The sequence below is a fragment of the Pinus tabuliformis genome, chromosome J (genome assembly GCF_031772625.1).
Source record: "Pinus tabuliformis cultivar Carrire ecotype Pingquan chromosome J, CPIR1, whole genome shotgun sequence".
In the NCBI taxonomy this organism is placed as follows: domain Eukaryota; kingdom Viridiplantae; phylum Streptophyta; class Pinopsida; order Pinales; family Pinaceae; genus Pinus; species Pinus tabuliformis.
The window spans coordinates 1,107,412,824-1,107,429,413 of NC_142295.1; positions in this window are offsets into that span (position 1 = coordinate 1,107,412,824).

Here is a 16,590-nt window from a genome sequence, read left to right on the forward strand (position 1 = left end):
CATCTTTTGAGCATCTAGGAATCTTTGGTGTGTATTTTCCCTGAGAAGGCATCGCCTTAGACTTTCGATCTAGATATGGGGTGCTTAGCTACAACAAAGTTGTATTGTAGCTAGCCTACAGTTGGGTGGAGAGTGGAAGCCCTATTGGGTAATTTAAATGTTGTTTAAATTACTTAATTAAATTATTGACCAGGGTTTGTGAGGTTATGAAATGTATTTGCAACCTATATGCTAGTAACCTATTTTCAATTAAAGAGAATGGATGAAAAATTTAAATTCAATCTATCTATGAATAATTCTTGTTAATTGAACTCACATGTTCTATCTATAAGGAATTTAAATCAACTTCAAAGCAAACTATTCTAATGAAAAAGTATTGAAAACTATTATATCTTAGCATCAATTGAAATATATTCTAGTTGACAAGAAATGGAAGCTTTATTCTATTACAAATTGAAAATAAATCTAATTTAATTGACTCGAAATGAATATTTACCCTACAAATCTTTTAAAATAAATTGTATTTTGGTTCTTTTCTATAGAAAAATATATGAAAATTTGATCTAATTGTCAAGAAAGAGATAAGTCTATTCTAATGAACTTGAAATCAATTCCATATAAGAGAAAGAAAGAAAATCAAGTTATCAACAACTAAAATGAAAGTAGAATAAGGGGTTGAATCAAAGATCATGAAGGAAATGATACGTAAAATGAAAGAACCTTTATAGATTATTGGTGTATGTATCTATAATTCTAATCAATCTTAGTATGAAAGATGAATATGAAATGACACATGAAATTAACCATGAAAGGAATATTTTGTGGTTTTTGTATTACCATCGAGCACTCAACTTGCCATGAATAGAAAATAAATGAGCAAACTATGCTTGAAAATAGAGCATCACAATATCTGAAAATTGAGTTAAAATGAATGTTAATATGATTGTAAAGAAGAAACGAATAAAATTAAAGAACAACTAGATATGATCTCACAACTCCATAGGGGGCCCTCATAGTGAGCATCAGGAAATAGGAACTCAAATCGATAGATTAAGTAACCAGCACATTTCATAATTGCGCCATGAACAGAGTAATTGCATTAAATTAAAACAAATTCTTCTTCAGAGAATAAAATAATTCAAGACTACAACCACTACCCCTCTTGCTTCCATATTGAAGAAATTTATAATTGTTCAAGGTCTAAAAAATTGAAGAGATAAATTTCGAGAAGTAAGAACTTAATTCGAAAACTAGGTTCTAAAATCAAAATAGGAAGTTTAAATTCACGATTCACTACTGGAAGAGCAAATCATGAGAGGGATTTTGATTGACACATCATCAAATAGGAACTCTAAATTCCAAATATTGCTCACTTACGCTCATTTGATAATAGGACTAATTCCCTAAAATTATGGTGAGAATAGTCTTTTATGGCCACATTTGACTCTTTATTTGACCAACAAGGTTCTCATATTTTGTAAACTTCTAGTTGAGACCAATATGTGGATACCCATGTGGCTAACATTTGGGATCTGTCTATGTGTATTTCTTGTCTTCAAACTCATGGGAACATGTTCAACCTTAGATTTAGCTACAAAAACACTAGTTAGCTATGAAATATACGCCTTTCAGTAGCTATAGTAATGTTTTAACCAATTCCACAAAGACATCATAAACTATGAGATGTGAATGAATGGTACCTTTTATTGTAGGTATGTATGACCTGGATGACCTCATAAATCATGGATGAAGAAAAGATGAACACAAAATAGATGAAATAAAGGGAAAAGGTTTTTCAAAATGAGGATAATTTAAAGGTTCAACAAGTCCCTCCTTCAATTGCCAACCATCTTAACATATTCAAATAAGTTTAATGGATCCTTGTGATGAGTTATGGATTGAAATGTTTTATGAATGCACATGTTTGGTATGGATCCATGAATTATGCATGAAATGTTATTTACTTCCTCAAAGAAACAAGCCTTTATTGTTCTCAAACTCATTATGTTTCTTTATATGCTAAGAAATGGATAAGGCATGGACAGTGTGATTTAGGTTTTGATTATGATGAATATGTTAGACTATGTGTAATGTGTTCCTACATATTATTTAATAATAATGTTTATAATGCTATGGATTTGTAACTGTAATTCTTCTTAAGAAGTTGGGAAACCTAGGGTATCCCCTACTATTGGGTTCATTAAATACCCTTATTTCATTAACCATCCTATAGTATGGTGATAGAGAAAGATTATAGAGAATCAGAGCTTGATGTGGATAGTTGGATCTTGCTTATGTTAACTAAACAATATTGGAGCTACAAAAATAGACAAGGATGATCGTCATGATTTGTAGAGTGTTATTAACTTAACATACTATAGAAAATTGTGCTAGGGATATTCGTTATCACTTATTTCCAAAACCTTGTGCCATCACCCATTGGAATTGATGGAATGGAAAGTAACTAGCTGATATGATAATGGTTCCCACCATGGAACCTTTCCCACTAGGGTACCACCTTCCATAGAAGGACATTGTACCTTGAAAACCTTATGAAAAATAAGCATCAAGAGGGAGTTAGCTGATCTGGAAAATGTTTTAGTTGTGGAACCATTTAGTCAAGCCACTTTTGACCCCCACAAACTTTTTCATTGTTAACTTTGTAATGGGAATGTCAAAAATGGTTAGGCCAAATTTAACAAGCTTTTTTTCTCATTGAATCATGTGATTGGGCAATCTCCCACAACAACAATCTAGATGCTGTGAATTCATAGTAGGCAATGTTGATGATGAGAGGGTTGATTCGACAGAGTTTCTCATGTGGGAACCCTACCCACTAAGAGATCGTCCATCACTCATTTCTTTGTTATTTATTACATGTTGTGCGAAAGAATGTAGAAGAGTGGTCATATCAACATAATGTGGATTGGGTACTTTGGAACCCACAAGGATAAAGTAACAAATAATTTATTAAGAAAAACTCAAAATTGAGAATAAAGTTCATGGTGTGTTGGGAAAACCTCATAATTGAGGATAAATCTTGTCCATGACTCTTAATTTCTTGGTTGGCATGACACCAACTCCATCCATGATTTATATACACCCAATTCAGATTCTATCATGCCTATATTATCATGTGCCAAAGCATTTATATACATCCACATAGATCTATGAGGATCCGATATAATTAGTTCCTTTCAAGGGTGGAAAAGAGGAGAAAGTGAGTATAGTGTTTTTTAATGTTGAAGAACCACTACTAGGGGATCCTTCCATGCCTCATAGATGAGCCTAGTCTATGTGTGTAATTGGAGGAAGGAGGAAGATTAATGGATTCGAGAGGAACAACTGAATACTAAGGTATAATGTTCTTTTGGTACTATTCATTTATATAGATAACTAACATTTTTCCCTCTCTTATATATTGTATTAACTTAGATAATAATGTTTATGTTGTTGTTAGAACGTATTGTGATCTAGATCATGGGGGCTAAGATAAAGGGGCTTTCAATTTTGAGAGAGGAGAAGAGAAAACATACAAATGTACCATGAAACTAATCACAAGAACATTGATAAAAATGCCAGAACTTAAATACATACATAGAGAGAGAGAGAGAGAGAGAGAGAGAGAGAGAGAGAGAGAAGAATTCCTTCATAAGAACCATTAATTGAAATGAGGCAAATTTTGGGACCTCTCCTTCTAAAGTTTCAGTCTCCTCCTATTTCCTTATTATAAGGTGTGTTGTTGAAGGAGTCAACTTTAATTACAATTTTTTCTGTAGTATATATCAAGTTCTATTTTAAATAAAAATATGGATTTATGACTTATACATCCAAACTTATACTATAATCCCCCTAATATTTGGATCAATCCTCACCCATAAAAAAATGATGGCCCCCATTATTCACCCATGCTAAAAGAGAAAAGAGAGACCCCATAAAATACACTATGCTATGAGCCAATAAAGGGAATAGTTTTTATGTGGTTAACTCATAACCATGGGTTTGTGGATGAATCATATTTGAGTTGGAAATGAAAAGATTGTATAATGTTTTTTTTTATCATTTACTCATAACCGTGGGTTCGTGGATGACCTGTAAATATGATTTTTTTTATCTTTTTGGGAAATGGACTTCTTGTTGTAACTTTGTTGATACATTCTGACATAGATGTTGAAATCATTTTTTTTCGAAAATTAATTTGGTTTTTTGAAGATACTTTTCTATTGATATAAAATAAATATCTTGTAATGATCTATGGAGTCAGAAAATTATTCTTGGAACTTGAGATACATGTTGGTGTGTAGCTTTATAAACAAAAGTGACTTTAATTATGATATATTTCGAGCTAAGAAATTTTTTTAGGTAAAATTCTATTTGAGCTAACAAAAGATACTTTAAATGAGTTATTTTTCACCCTCTAAAATGTTATATATAGGTCTTGGTCCCTGGATGAACTTCACTAAATATTTCTACCCTATGTTTCTGTCAGGCCAGGGTAACTCCAGAATGAATGAGCGGAAGAAAACTGATTGATTTATTCATTAGCTAACTATCAGTTATATACATAAATATGACGGATCAGTTCATCTTCTTGATGACTGTCCAGTTCACCCATCCGTTGAGGATTAGGTGTCAACATTGCCCCCCTTAATCTGAAGGGATGTTGGTGAGTCCAAGCATCGTTCTGAATCTTTCAAGCTTTTCTCTTCCAAGCGCTTTGGTGAAGATGTCTGCAATTTGCTCGTTTGTGGAACAATGACGGAGATGGATTGTTTTGGCCTCAACATGATGTCAGATCAGATGATATTTAGTATTAATGTGCTTAGTACGATCATGGAACTTTGGGTTCTTGTCCAACTTTATTGCAGAGGTGTTATCAATCATGAGTGGAGTTGATTGTATTTGTTTTACCTGCAAATCTTCAAGAATTTTCCTGAGCCACACAATTTCTTTCGGTCTTTCTAGGGCCCACCTAAGCCACGAGGGTGTCATTATTTGGATACAAGATTGTCCACTCTATTTTTTTCCTGGAGAGGACTAACCCTAGCTCTGTTGGATAGATTTACCTTATTTTTGTTTTTTTTGTTTTATCTTAAGGTTATTATGTTTACCCAATAGCAAATAAATTTATATCAGAGTAATTAATTACAAAGGAAAAACATAGGAACATAGATTTTTTCTTAAAGAAGAATGAAACTAATTTACCATATTAGTTTAGAATTTACACAGTTAGGATTTCATTTAAAAGAAAATGCCAATACTAGTATATACTTATCTTCACTGATGTCTTAGAGAAGAATGCAACTAATTTACCATATTAGTTTAGAATTTACATAGTTAAGATTTCATTTAAAAGAAAATACTAATATTAGTATATACTTATCTTCACTAATGTCTTACATAAGAATGCAACTAATTTACCATATTAGTTTAGAATTTACACAGATAAGATTTCATTTAAAAAAAACACCTGTACTAGTATATACTTACCTTCATTGATGCTTGTGTAGTTAGGGAACTTTGTTTGAGTGTGCTCTCCTCCCTACCAACAAGACCAGAAATTACCTCAAGTCTCCCCCAAGCCCCTAGACTTCCATAGTTTCGTTACAATTTTTCCTTTATTCAAGCATTGAGATGTCAAGACCCTCCAAGTCCAATCTAAAAGCTCCAGACCTTGTCTCTAGGATGAATAACTCCATTGGTTCAAACCATCTCAAGAGTTATACACCTAGAGTAGCTTCAGATTACTTTCTTGTCCCATTTGAATCTCCTCTTATCTTATCTCTCCTTTCTATTTTAGATTCCTAAATATTCGAAGAAGAAGTTATTTTTCATTCACTTTATTCTCCAAAATGACCACGAGACTCATAACTGTCATAGGTTTTCTTGCCAAACATGATCTCCTTCTAGAGTTCTTTTCTTGTAAACAATATTCTTATCATTTTTCTTATTCCTAAGAAAAATAAGAACATTCACTTTTATCAAATGTGTTTCCACAATTAATATAATTAGGTCTTTCAATTGTCAACTTTTACCTACGGTAACAAACTACAAACAAAATTACCAATAGTTGCTTATGTAAAACAACTTCATAGATAATCATTTTCATATATATATATATATATATATATATATATATATATATATATATATATATATTACTCTTCTCCATATTATATTAATATCAATTTAAATATTTCATAGTATGTGTTATATTTTGTTACATGGGAACCGCTCCCAAGAGTTGGGAAACCCTTGCAATGGTTCCCGTACTCCAGGGAGCTTTGGAATTATATAGGAACATTCCCTTTTTAGCGGGAGCTACAATGGGAGCTTGGGAAAGTTACGGGAGCTTTGAAGATTGTTTTTTTTTTAGTTACTAGGCTCCCTGGATTGCAGAATACAAAGCCTGTAAATAAATAAGCTAAATTGCCCAAAAAAACATAAGCCTAAGTTGAAACCTTCGCAGGAAGAAAGGCCAAAGACATCCTTAACATTGATATCCTTAATTGAGAAACTAGAGCAATCTCTTGATGGGTTAAGGAAGTGTGTGGCACCTCGATGTAAGGGCTATATCAGGGATGTCATGGTGATGAGTATTTCTTTTGTTGTTTATGTATATATATGGCATAAGATTGTGTGTGTATATTGTATGTAGCAGTCAATGCTTAAACATTAGAGTTTATTTACGTTTTCTCTTAAGGATAACTAGAAAAACATATGTCAAATTGTTTCTTTGTATTTTTATGCTAGATTGTTTCAAAGACTCCTCATGTGTCATAATGAACTTAACATTTTAATATTTTATATATATAAAAGGGAGAGACTCAAGGAAAGAGACACCCAAAGGATATATTTATATATAAGAAATATTAATATTTATTATTTATATATTTAAATTGATTTTAATATTTGCATATTTTGTTTCAATATTAATTTTGATATATATATATATATATATATATATATATATATATATATATATATATATATATATAGATATATATATATATATATATATAATATTACCACTCTCTATTAGTCGTATCTTGTAAATTTTGGGGAAATCTCTAGCCACACCGGTACCCAATTTCCCAAAGTTCCCACGTTCTAGAAACTCATACAATATAAGTTTTATATGTATAATCCTTAATTTCAATAGCAAAAACTATGGTGTTTTACAACACTTATAATTAATAATTGAACAATTCTCTATCCAAATATTCCATATAAAAAAAATCTCATAATTTTTTCTTAAAATATACACATAAAAATCTACATCCAATTTAACATAAAAATATTATTTAAAATCTTATATATATATATATATATATATATATATATATATATATATATATATATCTTTTAAAATAAATTTAAACTATACACATCCAAAACATTATACCATAATTAATAAATGATTAATTAATTTAAAATTAATTTAAATTTATTAATTAATTTCAAATTAAACTTAAATATATAAAGATAAATATGTCAAATATAAAAACTTTGCATCCTCTATTATATATTCGTCTTGACCGAAGATTTTAAGCTCAGACATTTATCTTAAAATTAAATTTCAAATGGCAACAGGTTGACGATTTCAAATGGCAACAAATTAAAAATCAAACTGTTATTAACGAGGATGAAGACAACTAGATAACAGGTGCGAAAACAGTTTACAGCATGTTGCAATCCCTTCGCCAGATACATCGTGATCGTCCACGTTGCACAAATCACGATTGCGTAGTATTTTGGCAGCGCTTTTAGATGTTTCATGTTTTTAAGTTTGTTGAGTTTTCATGATGCCTTTACATGTGTAGTTAATTTATGCGAGCTTATGGAATGTATATATATTTTTTTAATTTAATTTTTATATAAAATTTTAAAATAATTTTATCAATATGTCCACGAAATTATTAGGGCTGATCTCTAGGATCACACTCCTCAGCCATCACAGACCTAACCCCAAGGGCTTCGGGTAGAATCGACCCTGTGACTTCCCATTTTGAGAAGGCACGACTTGACGAGTTGAGCTAATCCTTGGGGCTAAGTATGAATATATTTTTATTTTATTGTTGAGATAATTTATTATTGATTAAGAAATATCAAAATAAATAGATTTGAGGAAGAGGTTACTAATTTACCTAAAAAAAAATATAGGTTTATGTTTTGTTTTGGTATAGGTAGAGTTATACGATATTAAATACAAAAATATTAATTTTGTTTAATTAATATTAACAAATGTTTTAAGTTGCACATTAAAATGAAAATAAAAACAATGAGAAAAAATATTTTTTTTAATAATTATAAAATTTATACTCACAAAAATCTAAATCTAATTTTTCCGTTTGTTAAATCAAATTCGAACTCAAAATTGATAACTATGTCTATAATGGATGACAATATTGACACGACGGGCTTCCGGACCTGTTTTGAGGCAACGGAAATTCGTCCTAATGTCTGCTATTCACTTTGTGACAGGCACAATATTCCAATTGTGCGACATTTTCAGGTTAGTCCATTTAAATTGTGTGACTTTTTCAGGTTAGTCCATTTAAATTTTGTTAAACGTTCGTAATGTAATGCGATTTTGTGGGCTACAATCTTTACGCTTTTAAATGAATCGGAGGCTATGCCCTGCAGTACGTAGGGAAACAGTCATTACTGCTCTATTTTTATGTAACGATTTATTTAATATGATTATGTTTTATTTTTTAAAAAGATTAGTCTAAAGCTGTATTAATTTTACTTCAAAAATAATAATTTTTTTATGGGGATTTGAAAAAATAAAATTGGAAATCTAGTTTGTAGTTCATAAGTTTTTGTTTTTTGTTTAAGGTTTTTGATGTTGCTGTCATAAAAACAAGATTTAAATATTATTACTATCAGATATTTAAAAATAATAATCACATTTTAAAAATATTTTTGGCATTCCCATAATAAATAAGTAATTTTTCAAAATTATTAATTTTTTTGAAATTTGATAAAAAAAAATAATATAATTGAAACTTAATAAACACTTTTTAAAATCAGAAAGTTTAATTATACATTCTACACCATTTAAATTTCTAATTTTTCAAATTTTAAAAGTTCATTTTCTATAATAAAAAGTCACTACTAAACAAAATTCCCGACATCTCCACGACTTTTTTATGTCATGATTTGTTCTTTGTTTTCCTTTTGGATTATACACTGTCGCTTTTTTTGCTTCCCAAGAAATTGGAGCACACGTTTACACATGCACTTTGCCGATATGTGTGGCAGTTTTCCAATGACGTTCAATGCACTTACTTATACGTCAAAGTCTGCTATTCAGTAAGGCAGATCAGTGAATTAATTAGTGCCTTGGAAAGCTAAGTTTATATTCGCTAGAATTAAATATAGCCTACAATTTCAAATTTGGAATGATACGAATCACAAAGAATTTGTAATACACGACAAGAAAACTCCTCAAATTTTCTATTATACACTTGATATTATGCATTTACATTCCAAAAGTCTGAACCTTGAACCTAAAACGTAGTGCACAAATTCCTAACTTATTGCTTTCCATAATTGTTTCTAAACATTGATTATCCACCTACATAATTAAAACCCACACTTATGGAGTATTATTAGTATTTAAAAAACATATTATACATCTTAACCAGAATATATCATTATATAGGTTCAATATATTGTATAGATTCATTTTAACTATGAGTTGATAGTATTTAAAAAACATATTATACATCTTAACCAAAAGATATATCAGTATAGGTTCAATATATCGTGTAGATTCATTTTAACTACAAATTAAAGAAGTAAGATATATCAGTATAGGTTCAATATATCGTGTAGATTCATTTTAACTACAAATTAAAGAAGTAAGTTGAGAAAGATCGAATTGAATGAGAGGTAAGTAAGAAATATCGAATTGAATGAGGTTTAAATATTCAATTATCACCTTATATATTTTTAAATATATATAAATATTATATTTTTAAATACATATAAATATTATTTAATTTTGTACATTGATTTTTTTTTATTAATTTTTTCAATTATTTGATGTATTTCAATATTTTGTTATGATTAATATTATTTTTTTTTTCATAATATCGATATTAAAATTAATTATCTAATAAGTGATAGTATGGAGTCCAGTTAATTTTTTTTTGCAAAAGAAGACACATTTATGTGGAAAAAAATGGCTTGATAGAGCTCCAGTGCTAATAGAAAATAGGTAAATTGAGGGTTAAAAACAACCCCTCAATTGAACTTTAGGGCTCGATGGAGCCATTTTCTCCTATTAAATTGCTCTTTAGTCTCTGCACATGCATTGGCAACAACATGACATTTTAGTCTTAGACCAAGAGTGTTTAAGTAGTTCAACCGAGAGTAGAGTATTGGAGCCCGATCAAGCAATTGGAGCATGGAGCACTCAAATTGATCTTGCGAACTACCTAGAGCACATCACAAAAGATGAAACAAAGGTAAGTATTCTATCTTTTTTGTCTTTTTTATTTAAATTTTTTTATAAAATAAAACAAATTAATTTGAAAGAAACAAAACAAAACTTACCATACAAAAACCATGAAAACCACAAAAAAAACTCTTCAAACAATGTAGAAAACTACAAAACCATCCTAGAAAGTAAAAAAAAATAACCATAGAAAAATTCTTCAAAACAACTTAGAAAAATACAAAACCAACCTAGAAAACCACAACAAACCATAAAAAAGATTTCAAAACAACTTAGAAAACCACAGAAAACAACTTAGAAAACACTTTGAAACCACCAAAAACAACTATAATTTAGGTTTTAAATTTTTCCTTACTTGCAACATTGTGTTTATTAAATGCATATTTTCTGATTTTAGGTTTTAAACTTTTTTCTCAAAAATATTTGTGAAATAATTTTTCAATTTTTTTTTTTTTTTTAAGTTTATGTTATTTAAAATGCATTTAAATTTCTAACAAATTTGACCAAGAATATACCAACAAAAAATCTAAAACAAAATATATCTAAATAATAAATAAGTAAATTAAAAATGACATGATAAATATAATTGCTTATAATAATTTTTATTTATATATATATAAATATATAATTTCAAATTTATACATATAAATTTGATTAGGGTAACTTAATTGACAATCGTTATAGAAATGAAATCTCACCAAACCAAAAATTTTAAGTTCAAATCTTATGTTATCCTTGATCTAAATCAAAAAATTAAACATGATAAAATGTAATTCTACCCAACTTATAAAAATAAATAAAAAAAATTAATTTATACATAAAATAGAAAGTTCTGTTATAAAAAGCGAACACATATTAATGAGAGACTGAAATCGACGGAGGATGACTGCCACGTCATCAGTTGGTTAGCCATCTCACCACGTCGGCATAAGATGCGAAGGCTTCAACCACCAATATTACGATGGCGAACGTCTATAGTGTTCGAGTGTGCTGGCGGCCTTCTCGAGAAGAGCTAGATTGAAGGCAAAACGAGTTGATTTCTTGTGTGGATGGTTTTTTTAATAAAATTTATTTCAAATTTCATAGAGACTCAATTGTGAATTTTACACAATTTAAATGTCTCATTTTTCTATCTATTATATTCATTTTCACACATTAAGGTTATTATATTCATTTCCACACATTAAAGAAAACCTTAATCACTGGTATAAATGATTTCATCACATTTCCAAAAAAATCTCCTAATCCTGGAATAATTATACCATACTTGTGATTTCATCCCATTACAAAAAAAAATCACCAAATCCTACAATAGTTATACCACACTTTTTAGGTTACTTTTTGTTTTTTATGTCATGTTTTGTTCTTTGTTTTTGGATTATAACTTCCAGTTTATTTCACTTCCCACTAAATTGGCGAACACGTATACACATGCAATTTGTCGATATGCGTGGCTGTTTTCTAATGATGTTCAAAGCACTCATACGTCAAATCTATTAACTTGTCGCGCGCAGTATAACGTAATGCAATGGATATTAGGTTAATATTTAATTAATATGATCGATTTGCTTGGACAATCAAAAGTAGTTAAAATTTTGGTAAAAAAATTGCAATAGTAATGTTTGGATCATGTTAATCAAAAATTTGTGGGCATCTAAAATTTGAAAGTTTGAGAATGGTAATTTGGATTTACTAAAAAAGTTCGTCTAATACCCCGAAAAAATGTAAATATTTAATGTTATTGCGATAAGAGACAAATTGAATATGACAATATTAGTAGTTTGAAATTTAATAATCTTTTTACTATTATTTAAAAAAAAAAAAATGAGTAGAAAATGTTTTCTTGATGTCTTGGCAACTTCTTGAGGAGGAAGTTGGGCAAAAACGGTTGTTGTGGTTACAACCTTAACTACCTCCCCTAACTGGAAGGGCTTCCAGAGAAAAGGAGGAAGGTAGAGGAAAAATCTGCGCTGTAGGGACAGGCAGAGGAGGAAAAAAAAAGAAAAACGGCTAAGTCTGGTAGAGACCAGATAGCCAAGCACAAAGTGCAATCATTCTTGCTGAGGACGGTGGTCCTGCAAGAGAGCTAGGGGGGAGATTTGGTCTCGAAAGACAATCTCACGGTCGGGTGGTGTGACTAGCTACATCTAGAGGTGATCTCTTTCTGTGAAGATAATTAATTAAAGCAACCAGGTATGAAATACTCTCTGTTGAATTGTGATATTATGACTGTGAATTGTTGATATTATGACTCTGTGGATGTGATGGTGCCTGCAGAAGGTTCTTCTAGTAGGATACTATAATTATTATACTTTTGAAGGAACCCAGATGCATATTTTTATTTTAGAAATCAATATTTCTTAAGCGTAGAAAATAATGACTGTGGAAACCAAATCTGCCTTTAGAGGAACTATCTTGCTGTGGTTTGGACTACAGTACATTCGACTCATTTATTTGTTTTTGTGTTCCTAAATACCATTCAACATGAATATAATTCTTACTAGAGGTGGCAAAAAACTCGGTATTGACCATCTGAAATTTTGAGAAAGAATTGAAAGAGTTAATGCCACCGAATTACCATATACAGGAAATAATGTGAAAACATGCAGTTCTGTTTCATTCTTTCCTTTAAAGAGATTATCGGAAATCCTGAAGGAATGGTGAAAGTTAACGTATAGATTCTTGGAAGTAAACGAAATACACAGACTCCACTAAAACCGTATTGATAACCAATAGTAGGTCTTGAGGGCCAAAGTATACAATTCTTACTTCTGAAAAAATACAGGCAAATAGAAACTAATACGGAAGAGCTGAGAATCGCATACTAGAACTGTTAACACTGAAAGAGAGTAGCTGTGTGAGTGTAGGGTCACAATCCCAAAGATTTGAGAAAAACGGCCTCGTACATGTCATCCGAGACTTGAATCCTGGAGGGTCCTAATGGAATTCTGGGGTCGAGTCTTACAAAAGGATCCTCTCTTGCCAAATTAGAACTTCCAGGGATGAAACCCTCTATATAGGCTCGAGAAAAATTTAGCAGTGCGAATAATTTCACAATGAGACCAGCGGATAAAGGAAAGAGTAAATCAAATAAACCCAACCCTGTTGACGAGGCTTCAGACCTAGTAGGAACAAGGATAAACTGGCTAGGACGATGCAATTGAGGAAGAACCCTGAGTGGGGGTTTAATGAGAAATTGTTACATGATATTACCAAAATAATAGGGATACCAACAACGATAAAAAAAAGGGATCGAGGCCACACTTCAGAAATAAACATAATCCTCTGTGCACAAACCATATAACCAAAACACAGACATAGGAGAAATTATTAGGAGAAGTAAATCCGAAGACCTACACATATATATACATTCATAAATGTTCAAATGCGTAAAGGAAAGTTAACCAAGCATCCACTAGAGCAGTCGCACCAGCCGGTGAATTGTAACCGGAAGTATACAACAGGCTTATAGCCGATAAATTCTCTTCATACACTTTTAAATTAAAAGAAAAGAACTGTCCAGATCAGGGATGGCGACACCACTGTGGGTGAAAAGCCATGAAACCCCGGAGTATACACAGAAGACCATTAAAATTATTCTGAGGGCGATTCTAGTCATCAGGGTGACTACCCTCCAAACCCTCTGAACGTTTAATGTGCATGTAATATAAACAATAACTTAAGGTGTGGAACGGCAAGAGCCAAAGTCATTACACTATCCAGAACTAAAATCCCAGCTAGGGAGCACTTCCACCACGGCGGATCTTACCTAAAAAGGATGTCAAGCCGATGTTGTAGGAGCTCCTCTCCTCCTGAATTAACCAAGGGTAAGTTGCCCCTCATTCTGCGAGACATATGAAACCGTAAGAGGAAAAGCTTGATTAGAGCTGCAGTAAACGACTTCATCATAGGTAAAATATACGCAACAACTAAACAATAGCTCAAAGATTACCTATAGGACGTATTAGCTATCAAATACTGGGTTTGAGGCAGAACACCGGTAGTGACCAAGCTCTGTGCACCAACAAAACAGAGCTGCTGAAGAATGAGCGGGATTGGCGCAGGTTCTGCTGGAGGTTTTCCTCCAAATGAGGTCACGCTCATAGCATTCCATGGAAGAGGTAAACCCCGAGGAGACTGTCGCCGTTGGATTGCGGAGAGAATAGTGCACCGTTGATTATGGCCAAGTTTCCAAATAGATAGATGAGACCGGATAGCTCTGCTCTGGCCACGTACTGGACAGAGCAGAGGAGTTAACAAAAGTTACAGTAAGTATGGCCTGCCACGTGATGGCAGCAGGGTAAACAAATACTGGTAAACAAATATGTGCCGCGTGGATCACTAGGTGGTAATCAAACCTTAATGTTAAAGGCGATCATTAATATGCTAGTGTGTTTTTTGAAATTTCAATTGCTTAAATCCCAAGAGGTGGATGTATTATAGTTGCGGTAATTTTTTATTTTTTTTAAGTGGAGATGTTACAAGTGGTATTAGAGCCAGGTTTCAAAAACTGTGGCCTTTCGGATAAACACCGAAACAAATTAAATAAAATTGATTGGAAATAAATGAAGTAAAACCATTATAAATTTTGTAGTCACAATTTTACTTATATTTACAAAAAATAGTTAATATGTTAACTTCTCTTTTGGTTCCATTTTTAGGCTAAGGCAAAGGAAACAACAAAGAGACAGAAGATAGTAAGCATGCGAAGGGGAGGCAGTGCTCCGCAGCAGAGAGTGTCAGAGGAACAAAATCACCACACAGAACCAGAGGGGTCAGAAGGAAGGAATGAAGAACGGAAGGAACGATCTGATAATGCTTCCGAACAATAGACATCAAAAAGACAATGGACAGAGTTGCAAGGGGAGTTCCGCAAGATCAAACTGCCACACTTTGATGGAGAATAAGAGGAAGCAGCTGAGGCATGGTTAATTAATATGAACAAATACTTCCAGTTGTACGAATACGATCACAACCTGAAAGCACGATTAGCCATTTTCCAGTTACAAGGGAAGGCCACCCTGTGGTGGGAGGAAGTCAAGATCGTGAAAGGAGTAAGTCAATAGAATATTACCTGGGATAAATTTCAAAGATATTTCAAGGAAAGGTACCTGACAGAACGTTTCTACGGTGAGAAGGCAAGCGAATTCCATGATTTGCGTCTAGGACAATAGATCATGGATGAATTCATTACTCGGTTTACATCATTACTTCGTTATGTACATTATATTAGGGAGGAAAAGGCTAAAGTACAGTGGTTTATCAGTAGCCTGCCCTCGTATATGAGGGAAAGAATTGAGTTTGACAATTCGAAAACAATGGACGAAGCAATACGCAAAGCCAGAATTTGTTACAAAGAAAGTAAACAGAAGGGAGAAGTTCCAGGTAAAACATGGACTGATAAGAGGAATAGCAGATTGGCTGGAAATAGTAAAGGGAGTCGGGGTGGAGGTAGTAAGGGCTTGAAAAAAGGGAAAAACAGTAAAAATCTACAGAATGGCCCCCTCAAGTCAAAGCCCATGGGTGAGCTTAGGATCAGCGAGCCATTTGGAAAATTTGACCATAAAAGGATAGCAAGGCCCCCTGTGCAGTGTTGGGGGTGTGGTGGACCTCATTATGTCAAAAAATGCTTGCAACGGAAGGGAACCGAACAGATTTCCCAGGTCCATGAAGCATTAACGGTCGGTGATGTGGGACATAGTCTGCCAAGGATTAATGCCACCCTGGAAGATCATCAGGCGGAGTACCAGCTGACTATGGTGGAATTTGAAGGTAAAATCTCAGACCTTACTGTAACTGTTTTAATTGACCCTGGAGCCACATTAAGTTATATTAGTCCTAACGTTGTAGAGCGCTATAAACTGCAGCCTGTTAAATTCAAGAATCCTTGGCTAGTACAGCTGGCTACAGGGGCCAAGAGACGAGTGCTTGCAAAAGTCAATGACTGCCCTTTAAACATAGCGGGACAACTAGTGTTAACAGATTTAATTGTGCTTCCCCTTGGATCATATGAAATTCTAATCGGTATGGATTAGCTAGAAAAACATTGGTCCCTTGTCAACTGTGAAACCAAGACCATCTATTACAGGGATGAATTTGGAAAACAAAAGGAAATGCAAGGA